This window comes from Myxine glutinosa, chromosome 1 (assembly GCF_964187855.1).
Source record: "Myxine glutinosa chromosome 1, kmMyxGlut1.1, whole genome shotgun sequence".
Lineage (NCBI taxonomy): Eukaryota > Metazoa > Chordata > Myxini > Myxiniformes > Myxinidae > Myxine > Myxine glutinosa.
In genome coordinates, this window is record NC_136261.1 from 331,224,877 (window position 1) to 331,240,682 (window position 15,806).

Here is a 15,806-nt window from a genome sequence, read left to right on the forward strand (position 1 = left end):
GCCGGATTTTTCAAGCCCATTCAATCACGCCAAATGACAAAGTGAACAAGCATTCTGAGTATTGCGTTGCAATACATGTCCCCTCCCGGCATTGGGTGGCACTGGCACAGAAGACAGTATTATGAATTACCGCACTCAAATTATAGTCCGGAAAACTGTTGGAGAAGTTCCCAAAGTTCAAACTGCCATAACTTTGTCAGAAATGATCGAAACGTGGTGAAGTTCGAACTTGATCTGTAACTTATCATGAGGAAACCATGTACCAAGTTTGAAATCATAAGCATTAAGAGTTTCGGGGAAAAGTGCAGAAAGCTGTTCTTTGCGTGACGGACTGATGGACTGACGGACCGACAGACTGACGGACCGACAGACTGACAGACGGAGGGACGGAGTGCAAACCTCCAGTCCCCCACGGTGTACACCGGTCGGGGACTAATAACCATGTATAGGTTTTTACAAACAAAATGTTTATAAGCACAGAGAGCGCGGGAGAGCGAAAACTTCCTGACTGAGTAAACCATGAAGCAATACAGCTTGAACTATTATGACCAGACAATGGTTGTTTGTCCGTGTTCCATTCTTTTAAAAATGCTGAGCGTCAAGCAAGGAGGCAGCACAAACTCTTTTAAACGTGCTTGGGCAGACTCAGCCAGGACTCCAAACACTGACCTCGCACACTCAGAGAAGACACTCCAACCACGACGTGATTGAGAGTGTCAGAACAATCATGTCAGGAGTGGGATTATGAACCCACACCTCCAGGGGAGACTGCGACCTGAACGCAGAGCGTTGGACTGCTCGGCCATCCTGACTTTTTAGTTTCATGAAATGTCAGAATTATGGAAAGTATAATTATTCATAGTAGAGTGAAAATTATTTTGAGAAAAACAAGTTGCACACCCGCAGCAGACCCAAACGACTAATTATAAAAAGAAGACGTCATGCAGAGCACCACACTTGCAAAATCCACCCCCACCACCCCAAAAAAGGTTGCCATTGATCCATCAAATTGTCCATTTCATCAAGATTAAAATTGACGATCTTTATCAAAGCTCGGGTTAACAGGATGTGAAGTGATGATTTTTTCAGATGAAAATTGATGATTTTAGAGGTTTGACCTTGAGTTAACCTTTGACCTTTTGACCTCAAAAATAGTTGGTTTTCAAATTTAGTGACTCAATGTGCAAATGTTCTTCAATTTCCTCAAAGTCTTTGGGATAAACGATGACGTGTCGAGGTTGTTAAAAATAACAATCATGTCAGGAGTGGGATTTGAACCCACGCCTCCAGGAGAGACTGTGACCTTGAACGCAGAGCCTTGGACTGCTCAGCCATCCTGACTTTTTAGTTTCATGAAATGTCAGAATTATGGAAAGTATAATTATTCATAGTAGAGTGAAAATTATTTTGAGAAAAACAAGTTACACACCCGCAGCAGACCCAAACGACTAATTATAAAAAGAAGACGTCATGCAGAGCACGACACTTGCAAAATCCACCCCCACCGCCCCAAAAAAGGTTGCCATTGATCCATCAAATTGTCCATTTCATCAAGATTAAAATTGACGATCTTGATCAAAGGTCGGATGAAAAGGATGTGAACTGCTGATTTTTTCAGATGAAAATTGATGATTTTAGAGGTTTGACCTTGAGTTAACCTTTCACCTTTTGACCTCAAAAATAGTTGGTTTTCAAATTTAGTGACTCAATGTGCAAATGTTCTTCAATTTCCTCAAAGTCTTTGGGATGAACGATGACGTGTCGAGGTTGTTAAAAATAACAATCATGTCAGGAGTGGGATTTGAACCCACGCCTCCAGGTGAGACTGTGACCTTGAACGCAGAGCCTTGGACTGCTCAGCCATCCTGACTTTTTAGTTTCATGAAATGTCAGAATTATGGAAAGTATAATTATTCATAGTAGAGTGAAAATTATTTTGAGAAAAACAAGTTACACACCCGCAGCAGACCCAAACGACTAATTATAAAAAGAAGACGTCATGCAGAGCACGACACTTGCAAAATCCACCCCCACCGCCCCAAAAAAGGTTGCCATTGATCCATCAAATTGTCCATTTCATCAAGATTAAAATTGACGATCTTTATCAAAGCTCGGGTTAACAGGATGTGAAGTGATGATTTTTTCAGATGAAAATTGATGATTTTAGAGGTTTGACCTTGAGTTAACCTTTGACCTTTTGACCTCAAAAATAGTTGGTTTTCAAATTTAGTGACTCAATGTGCAAATGTTCTTCAATTTCCTCAAAGTGTTTGGGATGAACGATGACGTCTCGAGGTTGTTAAAAATAATAATCATGTCAGGAGTGGGATTTGAACCCACGCCTCCAGAGGAGACTGCGACCTTAACGCAGCGCCTTAGACCGCTCGGCCATCCTGACTACATAGTCTCATTAAGCGTCAGAATTATGGAAAGTATCATTATTCATAGTAGAGTGAAAATTATTTTGAGAAAGACAAGTTACACACCCGCAGCAGACCCAAACGACTAATTTTAAAAAGAAGACACCATGCAGAGCACGACACTTACAAAGTACACCCCACCACCCCAAAAAAGGTTGCCATTGATCCATCAAATTGTCCATTTCATCAATATTAAAATTGACGATCTTGATCAAAGCTCGGGTTAACAGGATGTGAAGCGACGATTTTTCAGATGAAAATTGATGATCTCAGAGGTTTGACCTTGAGTTTAGCTTTGGCCTTTTGACCTCAAAAATAGTTGGTTTTTCGATTTAGTGACTCAATGCGCAAATGTTCTTCCATTTCCTCAAAGTTTTTGGGATGAACGATGACGTCTCGAGGTTGTTAAAAATAACAATCATGTCAGGAGTGGGATTTGAACCCACGCCTCCAGGGGAGACTGTGACCTTGAATGCAGCACCTTGGACCGCTCGGCCATCCTGACTTCTTAGTCTCATGGAATGTCAGAATTATGGAAAGTATAATTATTCATAGTAGAGTGAAAATTATTTTGAGAAAAACAAGTTACACACCCGCAGCAGACCCAAACGACTAATTATAAAAAGCAGACGTCATGCAGAGCACGACACTTGCAAAATGCACCCCCACCGCCCCAAAAAAGGTTGCCATTGATCCATCAAATTGTCCATTTCATCAAGATTAAAGTTGACGATCTTGATCAAAGCTCAGGTTAACCGGATGTAAAGTGACGATTTTTCAGATGAAAATTGATGATTTTAGAGGTTTGACCTTGAGTTTACCTATGACCGTTTGACCTCAAAAATAGTTGGTTTTCCAATTTAGTGACTCAATGTGCAAATGTTCTTCATTTTCCTCAAGGACTTTGGGATGAACGATGACGTCTCGAGGTTGTTAAAAATAACAATCATGTCAGGAGTGGGATTCGAACCCACGCCTCCAGAGGAGACTGTGACCTGAATGCAGCGCCTTGGACCACTCGGCCATCCTGACCTCTTTGTTGCATGAAACGTCAGAATTATGGAAAGTATAATTATTCATTGTAGAGTGAAAATTATTTTGAGAAAAACAAGTTACACACCCGCAGCAGACCCAAACGACTAATTATAAAAAGAAGACGTCATGCAGAGCACGACACTTGCAAAATCCACCCCCACCGCCCCAAAAAAGGTTGCCATTGATCCATCAAATTGTCCATTTCATCAAGATTAAAATTGACGATCTTGATCAAAGCTCGGATTAATAGGATGTGAAGCGATGATTTTTTCAGATGAAAATTGATGATTTTAGAGGTTTGACCTTGAGTTAACCTTTGACCTTTTGACCTCAAAACGAGTTGGTTTTCAAATTTAGTGACTCATTGTGCAAATGTTCTTCAATTTCCTCAAAGTCTTTGGGATGAACGATGACGTCTCGAAGTTGTTAAAAATAATAATCATATCAGGAGTGGGATTTGAACCGAAGCCGCCAGAAGAGACTGCAGCCTGAACGCAGCGCCTTAGACCGCTCAGCCATCCTGACGACATACTCATTAAGCGTCAGAATTTTGGAAAGTATAATTATTCATAGTAGAGTGAAAATTATTTTGAGAAAGACAAGTTACACACCCGCAGCAGACCCAAACGACTAATTATAAAAAGAAGACGTCATGCAGAGCACGACACTTGCAAAATCCACCCCTAACGCCCCAAAAAAGGTTGCCATTGATCCATCAAATTGTCCATTTCAGCAAGATTAAAATTGACGATCTTGATCAAAGCTCGGGTTAACAGGATGCGAAGCGATGATTTTTCAGATGAAAATTGATGGTTTCAGAGGTTTGACCTTGAGTTTAGCTTTGGCCTTTTGACCTCAAAAATAGTTGGTTTTTCGATTTTGTGACTCAATGTGCAAATGTTCTTCAATTTCCTCAAAGTCTTTGGGATGAAGGATGACGCCTCGAGGTTGTTAAAAATAATAATCATGTCAGGAGTGGGATTACGAACCCACGCCTCCAGAAGAGACTGCGACATGAACGCAGCAACTCAGACCACTCGGCCATGCTGACACCATATCATCACAACATCCTGACTCCTTGTCATCACAACATCCTGACTCCTTGTCATCACAACATCCTGACTCCTTGTCATCACAACTTCCTGTTGATTCAATTTTTTTTTCAAAAGGACAGAGAAAAATACATTCATGTTGTTTACAGAGAAACAAGTTTAACATCACCTTGACCAGATGATGCATGTTCAGCATCGCTTGGAAATAATCTTTCAAAATAAAGAAAACAATGTTGGAAAATTCACAAAAAAATTCTAAATGGTTGCTGTTGTTGCTGCTGTTATTGGAATTCTTGTTGGGGGTCGATTTTTGAAATGTGCACCCATGGGCTGGACAGCTGACGGGCCACACCTTCATCTAACGCTTGACTCCACCCACCATTGTGCCAAGACGAAGAGATATGGTCGCCATCTTGTTTCGTGCAGGGATGAGTGCATTCGGCCCATGCAGGCCCCTGCTGATTATGGACTGCCCAGCTTTGCTTCGTCACGTTTCCATTGGCTTTGTGTCGAGTGTTAACTTATTAGTTCGGTTTAATCAAGACCCAGAAACGTGTTACGTAATTTTTGAACGGCGCATTAAATGCGTTTCCCAATCGGCCCATTGCCGGATTTTTCAAGCCCATTCAATCACGCCAAATGACAAAGTGAACAAGCATTCTGAGTATTGCGTTGCAATACATGTCCCCTCCCGGCATTGGGTGGCACTGGCACAGAAGACAGTATTATGAATTACCGCACTCAAATTATAGTCCGGAAAACTGTTGGAGAAGTTCCCAAAGTTCAAACTGCCATAACTTTGTCAGAAATGATCGAAACGTGGTGAAGTTCGAACTTGATCTGTAACTTATCATGAGGAAACCATGTACCAAGTTTGAAATCATAAGCATTAAGAGTTTCGGGGAAAAGTGCAGAAAGCTGTTCTTTGCGTGACGGACTGATGGACTGACGGACCGACAGACTGACGGACCGACAGACTGACAGACGGAGGGACGGAGTGCAAACCTCCAGTCCCCCACGGTGTACACCGGTCGGGGACTAATAACCATGTATAGGTTTTTACAAACAAAATGTTTATAAGCACAGAGAGCGCGGGAGAGCGAAAACTTCCTGACTGAGTAAACCATGAAGCAATACAGCTTGAACTATTATGACCAGACAATGGTTGTTTGTCCGTGTTCCATTCTTTTAAAAATGCTGAGCGTCAAGCAAGGAGGCAGCACAAACTCTTTTAAACGTGCTTGGGCAGACTCAGCCAGGACTCCAAACACTGACCTCGCACACTCAGAGAAGACACTCCAACCACGACGTGATTGAGAGTGTCAGAACAATCATGTCAGGAGTGGGATTATGAACCCACACCTCCAGGGGAGACTGCGACCTGAACGCAGAGCGTTGGACTGCTCGGCCATCCTGACTTTTTAGTTTCATGAAATGTCAGAATTATGGAAAGTATAATTATTCATAGTAGAGTGAAAATTATTTTGAGAAAAACAAGTTGCACACCCGCAGCAGACCCAAACGACTAATTATAAAAAGAAGACGTCATGCAGAGCACCACACTTGCAAAATCCACCCCCACCACCCCAAAAAAGGTTGCCATTGATCCATCAAATTGTCCATTTCATCAAGATTAAAATTGACGATCTTTATCAAAGCTCGGGTTAACAGGATGTGAAGTGATGATTTTTTCAGATGAAAATTGATGATTTTAGAGGTTTGACCTTGAGTTAACCTTTGACCTTTTGACCTCAAAAATAGTTGGTTTTCAAATTTAGTGACTCAATGTGCAAATGTTCTTCAATTTCCTCAAAGTCTTTGGGATAAACGATGACGTGTCGAGGTTGTTAAAAATAACAATCATGTCAGGAGTGGGATTTGAACCCACGCCTCCAGGAGAGACTGTGACCTTGAACGCAGAGCCTTGGACTGCTCAGCCATCCTGACTTTTTAGTTTCATGAAATGTCAGAATTATGGAAAGTATAATTATTCATAGTAGAGTGAAAATTATTTTGAGAAAAACAAGTTACACACCCGCAGCAGACCCAAACGACTAATTATAAAAAGAAGACGTCATGCAGAGCACGACACTTGCAAAATCCACCCCCACCGCCCCAAAAAAGGTTGCCATTGATCCATCAAATTGTCCATTTCATCAAGATTAAAATTGACGATCTTGATCAAAGGTCGGATGAAAAGGATGTGAACTGCTGATTTTTTCAGATGAAAATTGATGATTTTAGAGGTTTGACCTTGAGTTAACCTTTCACCTTTTGACCTCAAAAATAGTTGGTTTTCAAATTTAGTGACTCAATGTGCAAATGTTCTTCAATTTCCTCAAAGTCTTTGGGATGAACGATGACGTGTCGAGGTTGTTAAAAATAACAATCATGTCAGGAGTGGGATTTGAACCCACGCCTCCAGGTGAGACTGTGACCTTGAACGCAGAGCCTTGGACTGCTCAGCCATCCTGACTTTTTAGTTTCATGAAATGTCAGAATTATGGAAAGTATAATTATTCATAGTAGAGTGAAAATTATTTTGAGAAAAACAAGTTACACACCCGCAGCAGACCCAAACGACTAATTATAAAAAGAAGACGTCATGCAGAGCACGACACTTGCAAAATCCACCCCCACCGCCCCAAAAAAGGTTGCCATTGATCCATCAAATTGTCCATTTCATCAAGATTAAAATTGACGATCTTTATCAAAGCTCGGGTTAACAGGATGTGAAGTGATGATTTTTTCAGATGAAAATTGATGATTTTAGAGGTTTGACCTTGAGTTAACCTTTGACCTTTTGACCTCAAAAATAGTTGGTTTTCAAATTTAGTGACTCAATGTGCAAATGTTCTTCAATTTCCTCAAAGTGTTTGGGATGAACGATGACGTCTCGAGGTTGTTAAAAATAATAATCATGTCAGGAGTGGGATTTGAACCCACGCCTCCAGAGGAGACTGCGACCTTAACGCAGCGCCTTAGACCGCTCGGCCATCCTGACTACATAGTCTCATTAAGCGTCAGAATTATGGAAAGTATCATTATTCATAGTAGAGTGAAAATTATTTTGAGAAAGACAAGTTACACACCCGCAGCAGACCCAAACGACTAATTTTAAAAAGAAGACACCATGCAGAGCACGACACTTACAAAGTACACCCCACCACCCCAAAAAAGGTTGCCATTGATCCATCAAATTGTCCATTTCATCAATATTAAAATTGACGATCTTGATCAAAGCTCGGGTTAACAGGATGTGAAGCGACGATTTTTCAGATGAAAATTGATGATCTCAGAGGTTTGACCTTGAGTTTAGCTTTGGCCTTTTGACCTCAAAAATAGTTGGTTTTTCGATTTAGTGACTCAATGCGCAAATGTTCTTCCATTTCCTCAAAGTTTTTGGGATGAACGATGACGTCTCGAGGTTGTTAAAAATAACAATCATGTCAGGAGTGGGATTTGAACCCACGCCTCCAGGGGAGACTGTGACCTTGAATGCAGCACCTTGGACCGCTCGGCCATCCTGACTTCTTAGTCTCATGGAATGTCAGAATTATGGAAAGTATAATTATTCATAGTAGAGTGAAAATTATTTTGAGAAAAACAAGTTACACACCCGCAGCAGACCCAAACGACTAATTATAAAAAGCAGACGTCATGCAGAGCACGACACTTGCAAAATGCACCCCCACCGCCCCAAAAAAGGTTGCCATTGATCCATCAAATTGTCCATTTCATCAAGATTAAAGTTGACGATCTTGATCAAAGCTCAGGTTAACCGGATGTAAAGTGACGATTTTTCAGATGAAAATTGATGATTTTAGAGGTTTGACCTTGAGTTTACCTATGACCGTTTGACCTCAAAAATAGTTGGTTTTCCAATTTAGTGACTCAATGTGCAAATGTTCTTCATTTTCCTCAAGGACTTTGGGATGAACGATGACGTCTCGAGGTTGTTAAAAATAACAATCATGTCAGGAGTGGGATTCGAACCCACGCCTCCAGAGGAGACTGTGACCTGAATGCAGCGCCTTGGACCACTCGGCCATCCTGACCTCTTTGTTGCATGAAACGTCAGAATTATGGAAAGTATAATTATTCATTGTAGAGTGAAAATTATTTTGAGAAAAACAAGTTACACACCCGCAGCAGACCCAAACGACTAATTATAAAAAGAAGACGTCATGCAGAGCACGACACTTGCAAAATCCACCCCCACCGCCCCAAAAAAGGTTGCCATTGATCCATCAAATTGTCCATTTCATCAAGATTAAAATTGACGATCTTGATCAAAGCTCGGATTAATAGGATGTGAAGCGATGATTTTTTCAGATGAAAATTGATGATTTTAGAGGTTTGACCTTGAGTTAACCTTTGACCTTTTGACCTCAAAACGAGTTGGTTTTCAAATTTAGTGACTCATTGTGCAAATGTTCTTCAATTTCCTCAAAGTCTTTGGGATGAACGATGACGTCTCGAAGTTGTTAAAAATAATAATCATATCAGGAGTGGGATTTGAACCGAAGCCGCCAGAAGAGACTGCAGCCTGAACGCAGCGCCTTAGACCGCTCAGCCATCCTGACGACATACTCATTAAGCGTCAGAATTTTGGAAAGTATAATTATTCATAGTAGAGTGAAAATTATTTTGAGAAAGACAAGTTACACACCCGCAGCAGACCCAAACGACTAATTATAAAAAGAAGACGTCATGCAGAGCACGACACTTGCAAAATCCACCCCTAACGCCCCAAAAAAGGTTGCCATTGATCCATCAAATTGTCCATTTCAGCAAGATTAAAATTGACGATCTTGATCAAAGCTCGGGTTAACAGGATGCGAAGCGATGATTTTTCAGATGAAAATTGATGGTTTCAGAGGTTTGACCTTGAGTTTAGCTTTGGCCTTTTGACCTCAAAAATAGTTGGTTTTTCGATTTTGTGACTCAATGTGCAAATGTTCTTCAATTTCCTCAAAGTCTTTGGGATGAAGGATGACGCCTCGAGGTTGTTAAAAATAATAATCATGTCAGGAGTGGGATTACGAACCCACGCCTCCAGAAGAGACTGCGACATGAACGCAGCAACTCAGACCACTCGGCCATGCTGACACCATATCATCACAACATCCTGACTCCTTGTCATCACAACATCCTGACTCCTTGTCATCACAACATCCTGACTCCTTGTCATCACAACTTCCTGTTGATTCAATTTTTTTTTCAAAAGGACAGAGAAAAATACATTCATGTTGTTTACAGAGAAACAAGTTTAACATCACCTTGACCAGATGATGCATGTTCAGCATCGCTTGGAAATAATCTTTCAAAATAAAGAAAACAATGTTGGAAAATTCACAAAAAAATTCTAAATGGTTGCTGTTGTTGCTGCTGTTATTGGAATTCTTGTTGGGGGTCGATTTTTGAAATGTGCACCCATGGGCTGGACAGCTGACGGGCCACACCTTCATCTAACGCTTGACTCCACCCACCATTGTGCCAAGACGAAGAGATATGGTCGCCATCTTGTTTCGTGCAGGGATGAGTGCATTCGGCCCATGCAGGCCCCTGCTGATTATGGACTGCCCAGCTTTGCTTCGTCACGTTTCCATTGGCTTTGTGTCGAGTGTTAACTTATTAGTTCGGTTTAATCAAGACCCAGAAACGTGTTACGTAATTTTTGAACGGCGCATTAAATGCGTTTCCCAATCGGCCCATTGCCGGATTTTTCAAGCCCATTCAATCACGCCAAATGACAAAGTGAACAAGCATTCTGAGTATTGCGTTGCAATACATGTCCCCTCCCGGCATTGGGTGGCACTGGCACAGAAGACAGTATTATGAATTACCGCACTCAAATTATAGTCCGGAAAACTGTTGGAGAAGTTCCCAAAGTTCAAACTGCCATAACTTTGTCAGAAATGATCGAAACGTGGTGAAGTTCGAACTTGATCTGTAACTTATCATGAGGAAACCATGTACCAAGTTTGAAATCATAAGCATTAAGAGTTTCGGGGAAAAGTGCAGAAAGCTGTTCTTTGCGTGACGGACTGATGGACTGACGGACCGACAGACTGACGGACCGACAGACTGACAGACGGAGGGACGGAGTGCAAACCTCCAGTCCCCCACGGTGTACACCGGTCGGGGACTAATAACCATGTATAGGTTTTTACAAACAAAATGTTTATAAGCACAGAGAGCGCGGGAGAGCGAAAACTTCCTGACTGAGTAAACCATGAAGCAATACAGCTTGAACTATTATGACCAGACAATGGTTGTTTGTCCGTGTTCCATTCTTTTAAAAATGCTGAGCGTCAAGCAAGGAGGCAGCACAAACTCTTTTAAACGTGCTTGGGCAGACTCAGCCAGGACTCCAAACACTGACCTCGCACACTCAGAGAAGACACTCCAACCACGACGTGATTGAGAGTGTCAGAACAATCATGTCAGGAGTGGGATTATGAACCCACACCTCCAGGGGAGACTGCGACCTGAACGCAGAGCGTTGGACTGCTCGGCCATCCTGACTTTTTAGTTTCATGAAATGTCAGAATTATGGAAAGTATAATTATTCATAGTAGAGTGAAAATTATTTTGAGAAAAACAAGTTGCACACCCGCAGCAGACCCAAACGACTAATTATAAAAAGAAGACGTCATGCAGAGCACCACACTTGCAAAATCCACCCCCACCACCCCAAAAAAGGTTGCCATTGATCCATCAAATTGTCCATTTCATCAAGATTAAAATTGACGATCTTTATCAAAGCTCGGGTTAACAGGATGTGAAGTGATGATTTTTTCAGATGAAAATTGATGATTTTAGAGGTTTGACCTTGAGTTAACCTTTGACCTTTTGACCTCAAAAATAGTTGGTTTTCAAATTTAGTGACTCAATGTGCAAATGTTCTTCAATTTCCTCAAAGTCTTTGGGATAAACGATGACGTGTCGAGGTTGTTAAAAATAACAATCATGTCAGGAGTGGGATTTGAACCCACGCCTCCAGGAGAGACTGTGACCTTGAACGCAGAGCCTTGGACTGCTCAGCCATCCTGACTTTTTAGTTTCATGAAATGTCAGAATTATGGAAAGTATAATTATTCATAGTAGAGTGAAAATTATTTTGAGAAAAACAAGTTACACACCCGCAGCAGACCCAAACGACTAATTATAAAAAGAAGACGTCATGCAGAGCACGACACTTGCAAAATCCACCCCCACCGCCCCAAAAAAGGTTGCCATTGATCCATCAAATTGTCCATTTCATCAAGATTAAAATTGACGATCTTGATCAAAGGTCGGATGAAAAGGATGTGAACTGCTGATTTTTTCAGATGAAAATTGATGATTTTAGAGGTTTGACCTTGAGTTAACCTTTCACCTTTTGACCTCAAAAATAGTTGGTTTTCAAATTTAGTGACTCAATGTGCAAATGTTCTTCAATTTCCTCAAAGTCTTTGGGATGAACGATGACGTGTCGAGGTTGTTAAAAATAACAATCATGTCAGGAGTGGGATTTGAACCCACGCCTCCAGGTGAGACTGTGACCTTGAACGCAGAGCCTTGGACTGCTCAGCCATCCTGACTTTTTAGTTTCATGAAATGTCAGAATTATGGAAAGTATAATTATTCATAGTAGAGTGAAAATTATTTTGAGAAAAACAAGTTACACACCCGCAGCAGACCCAAACGACTAATTATAAAAAGAAGACGTCATGCAGAGCACGACACTTGCAAAATCCACCCCCACCGCCCCAAAAAAGGTTGCCATTGATCCATCAAATTGTCCATTTCATCAAGATTAAAATTGACGATCTTTATCAAAGCTCGGGTTAACAGGATGTGAAGTGATGATTTTTTCAGATGAAAATTGATGATTTTAGAGGTTTGACCTTGAGTTAACCTTTGACCTTTTGACCTCAAAAATAGTTGGTTTTCAAATTTAGTGACTCAATGTGCAAATGTTCTTCAATTTCCTCAAAGTGTTTGGGATGAACGATGACGTCTCGAGGTTGTTAAAAATAATAATCATGTCAGGAGTGGGATTTGAACCCACGCCTCCAGAGGAGACTGCGACCTTAACGCAGCGCCTTAGACCGCTCGGCCATCCTGACTACATAGTCTCATTAAGCGTCAGAATTATGGAAAGTATCATTATTCATAGTAGAGTGAAAATTATTTTGAGAAAGACAAGTTACACACCCGCAGCAGACCCAAACGACTAATTTTAAAAAGAAGACACCATGCAGAGCACGACACTTACAAAGTACACCCCACCACCCCAAAAAAGGTTGCCATTGATCCATCAAATTGTCCATTTCATCAATATTAAAATTGACGATCTTGATCAAAGCTCGGGTTAACAGGATGTGAAGCGACGATTTTTCAGATGAAAATTGATGATCTCAGAGGTTTGACCTTGAGTTTAGCTTTGGCCTTTTGACCTCAAAAATAGTTGGTTTTTCGATTTAGTGACTCAATGCGCAAATGTTCTTCCATTTCCTCAAAGTTTTTGGGATGAACGATGACGTCTCGAGGTTGTTAAAAATAATAATCATGTCAGGAGTGGGATTATGAACCCACGCCTCCAGAAGAGACTGCAACCTGAACACAGCGCCTTAGACCGCTCGGCCATGCTGACACCGTGTCATCACAAAATCCTGACTTCTTGTCATCACAACATCCTGACTCCTTGTCATCACAACATCCTGACTTCTTGTCATCACAACATCCTGACTCCTTGTCATCACAACATCCTGACTCCTTGTCATCACAACATCCTGACTCCTTGTCATCACAACATCCTGTTGATTCAATTTCTTTTTCAAAGCGACAGAGAAAAATACATTCATGTTGTTTACAGAGAAACAAGTTTAACATCACCGTGACCAGATGATGCATGTTCAGCATCGTTTGTAAATAATCTTTCAAAATGAAGAAAACAATGTTGGAAAATTCACAAAAAAATTCAAAATGGTTGCTGTTGTTGCTGCTGTTGTTGGAATTCTTGTTGGGGGTCGATTTTTGAAATGTGCACCCATTGGCTGGACAGCTGCCGGACCACACCCACATCTGACGCTTGACTCCACCCAGCATTGTGCCAAGACGAAGTGATATGGTCGCCATCTTGTTTCGTGCAGGGATGAGTGCATTCGGCCTATACAGGCCTCTCCTGATTCTCGACTGCCCCGCTTTGCTTCGTCACGTTTCCATTGCTTTGTGTCGAGTGTTAAATTATTAGTTCGGTTTAATCAAGACCCAGAAACGTGTTACGTAATTTTTGAATGGCGCATTATATGCGTTTCCCAATCGGTCCATTGCCGGATTTTTAAAGCCCATTCCATCACGCCAAATGACAAAGTGAACAAGCATTCTGAGTATTGCGTTGCAATACATGTCCCCTCCCGGTATTGGGTGGCACGGTCACAGAAGACAGTGTTATGACAAGCATTCTGAGTATTGCGCTGCAATACATGTCCCCTACCAAAGAATATTATATGTTAAAAATGTACAATAAAAGTAGAATCCAAGTCCAAAAAGATCGTGACCGATGTCCCTGGACAGAGAAAAATAAAATTAGACATACAATAATTACTATACAGTAACACCGAAGATTTTCATACTGTACTCTTCAAGGCGATTCACAGCAAAGAGCAAAGAGACCGGAAGAGATGAGAACTAGTGTATTTATAAGCACTAGGGCATGCCCGTACTATATATATATCTAAAATTATATCCCCCCCCCTCTATTTACATGAAATGGTTTGGTCCATGAAATGTTTTGGTCCATTCGCAACGCCAAAGCGAACGGCGAACGCTTTACATGAAATGGTTTGGTCCATGAAATGTTTTGGTCCATTCGCAACGCCAAAGCGAACGGCGAACGGCTTGCGAGTACAGAACTGCTACCATCATCAAGTAGAAAGAGAAGAGAAAAAAAATGAAAAGGAAAAACATTCCAAACCGCGAGGGAAAACAACACGGCACGTCGACACAACAACGTGTCCTGTGATTGGCCGTACGTGGCTGCCAGTAGCTGCCCCCAAAAAAAAGCTTTCACCGTCCGGCGACTGAATTTAAGGGGAAAAATAAAACGCTCTTCGCTTAAAACAACGCCCTTCGCTCTGACTGAATTGGGACAATGTTTTTATGTTTTTAATTGAATTACTATCCGTAATGGCGCACGCTCTCACGGGAGCTCCGGAAGGTCGTATATCGCAGTTACGATGAATCGCAAATTCGTTTTTATTAGTTTTAAAACATAGTTTAACGCCAACATAGTTTGCAAACGTGAAATAAATGAATACGCTCTCAAATGTGCCATCCGAGGCAGAGTGTGTTCGCCACGTTCGGCACACGCGATAGCTCGCTGCTCTCTGATTGGTTGAATCGTTTTTTGGACATAGCTCGGTAAGTAATTGTCCGATTAATATGAAACCTTGAAAAGGCACATCCTCGGGTCCCCAGCAATATACCTGGCAAGTTAAAAGTATATCGGACCCGTGGTTGTCGAGAAACAGCGGTCACAGACAAACGTACAAACGTACAAACAGAGATTACTGGAATTATAGATAGATGTGTAAGTAACCGTGACACCGATTGGTTCTTCAGTCATGACGTCATTGGTGTTCTGAACGCCCATTGGTTGACTCGGTTACCACTGTCCCGGGCTCCGATTGGCTGGAGCGGACTTGTCACCGATGACGCAACATTTGCATAAATACCTGACTTTGATGACAAAAGGTGCATCCCCACCTTTGCCCAAGTGTGGTTTAGGAAGCCAAAAAACGAAAGGATGCTGTGGGATGTTTTCCGTCTATAAACTAATGCTCGTTGATGGGACACCCAGCTTAACAAACATCCGAGGAACCTTGTGACATTCACAGTCGGGTTGGGAAACAAGCCCGCACTGGGTAGCTCAAAGACAAGTGCATTTCCTGTGCACCAAAAGTGGTAATGAACTGGGTGAGTGATTATGATATGTGAAGTGCAGCATGTGAGGTTCGGAAGTGTGATGCAGGTTCTGAAAAGAATTGCTGGTGACACTGTTGATTCTGTGGTACTTTGAGCGAGTCAGCGAGATGAGATGCGAGAGTGTGAGGAATGGAAGTATGATTGTGGGGGGTGGGGGGGGGGGGGGGGAGGAGGGTGTCCTGGTCCTGGTTCTGGTCATGAAAGGGACTGTTGGTGAATTCTGCTGATGCTCTTGTGTTTAGATGGAATGAGTGACATACAGCTTGGGAGAATGCAGTGGCTGTGTGGTGACTACGCCCAGGAGCCCTTCCTTGGCGATCTC

The 15,806-nt window shown here is 41.8% G+C and overlaps 7 non-coding genes across 7 annotated transcripts; all 7 read right to left on the bottom strand.

The window, feature by feature from the left end:
- Positions 1 to 2,315: 2,315 nt before the first annotated feature.
- On the bottom strand, positions 2,316 to 2,398 carry TRNAL-AAG (transfer RNA leucine (anticodon AAG)). Its single transcript has one exon. It is a non-coding gene; the product is annotated as a tRNA-Leu (tRNA).
- A 443-nt stretch (positions 2,399 to 2,841) lies between these two features.
- On the bottom strand, positions 2,842 to 2,925 carry TRNAL-CAG (transfer RNA leucine (anticodon CAG)). The gene has a single exon. It is a non-coding gene; the product is annotated as a tRNA-Leu (tRNA).
- Positions 2,926 to 3,369: 444 nt separating this feature from the next.
- Positions 3,370 to 3,452, bottom strand: TRNAL-AAG (transfer RNA leucine (anticodon AAG)). Its single transcript has one exon. It is a non-coding gene; the product is annotated as a tRNA-Leu (tRNA).
- A 3,976-nt stretch (positions 3,453 to 7,428) lies between these two features.
- On the bottom strand, positions 7,429 to 7,511 carry TRNAL-AAG (transfer RNA leucine (anticodon AAG)). The gene has a single exon. It is a non-coding gene; the product is annotated as a tRNA-Leu (tRNA).
- Positions 7,512 to 7,954: 443 nt separating this feature from the next.
- On the bottom strand, positions 7,955 to 8,038 carry TRNAL-AAG (transfer RNA leucine (anticodon AAG)). Its single transcript has one exon. It is a non-coding gene; the product is annotated as a tRNA-Leu (tRNA).
- A 444-nt stretch (positions 8,039 to 8,482) lies between these two features.
- On the bottom strand, positions 8,483 to 8,565 carry TRNAL-CAG (transfer RNA leucine (anticodon CAG)). Its single transcript has one exon. It is a non-coding gene; the product is annotated as a tRNA-Leu (tRNA).
- Positions 8,566 to 12,541: 3,976 nt separating this feature from the next.
- On the bottom strand, positions 12,542 to 12,624 carry TRNAL-AAG (transfer RNA leucine (anticodon AAG)). Its single transcript has one exon. It is a non-coding gene; the product is annotated as a tRNA-Leu (tRNA).
- Positions 12,625 to 15,806: the final 3,182 nt, after the last annotated feature.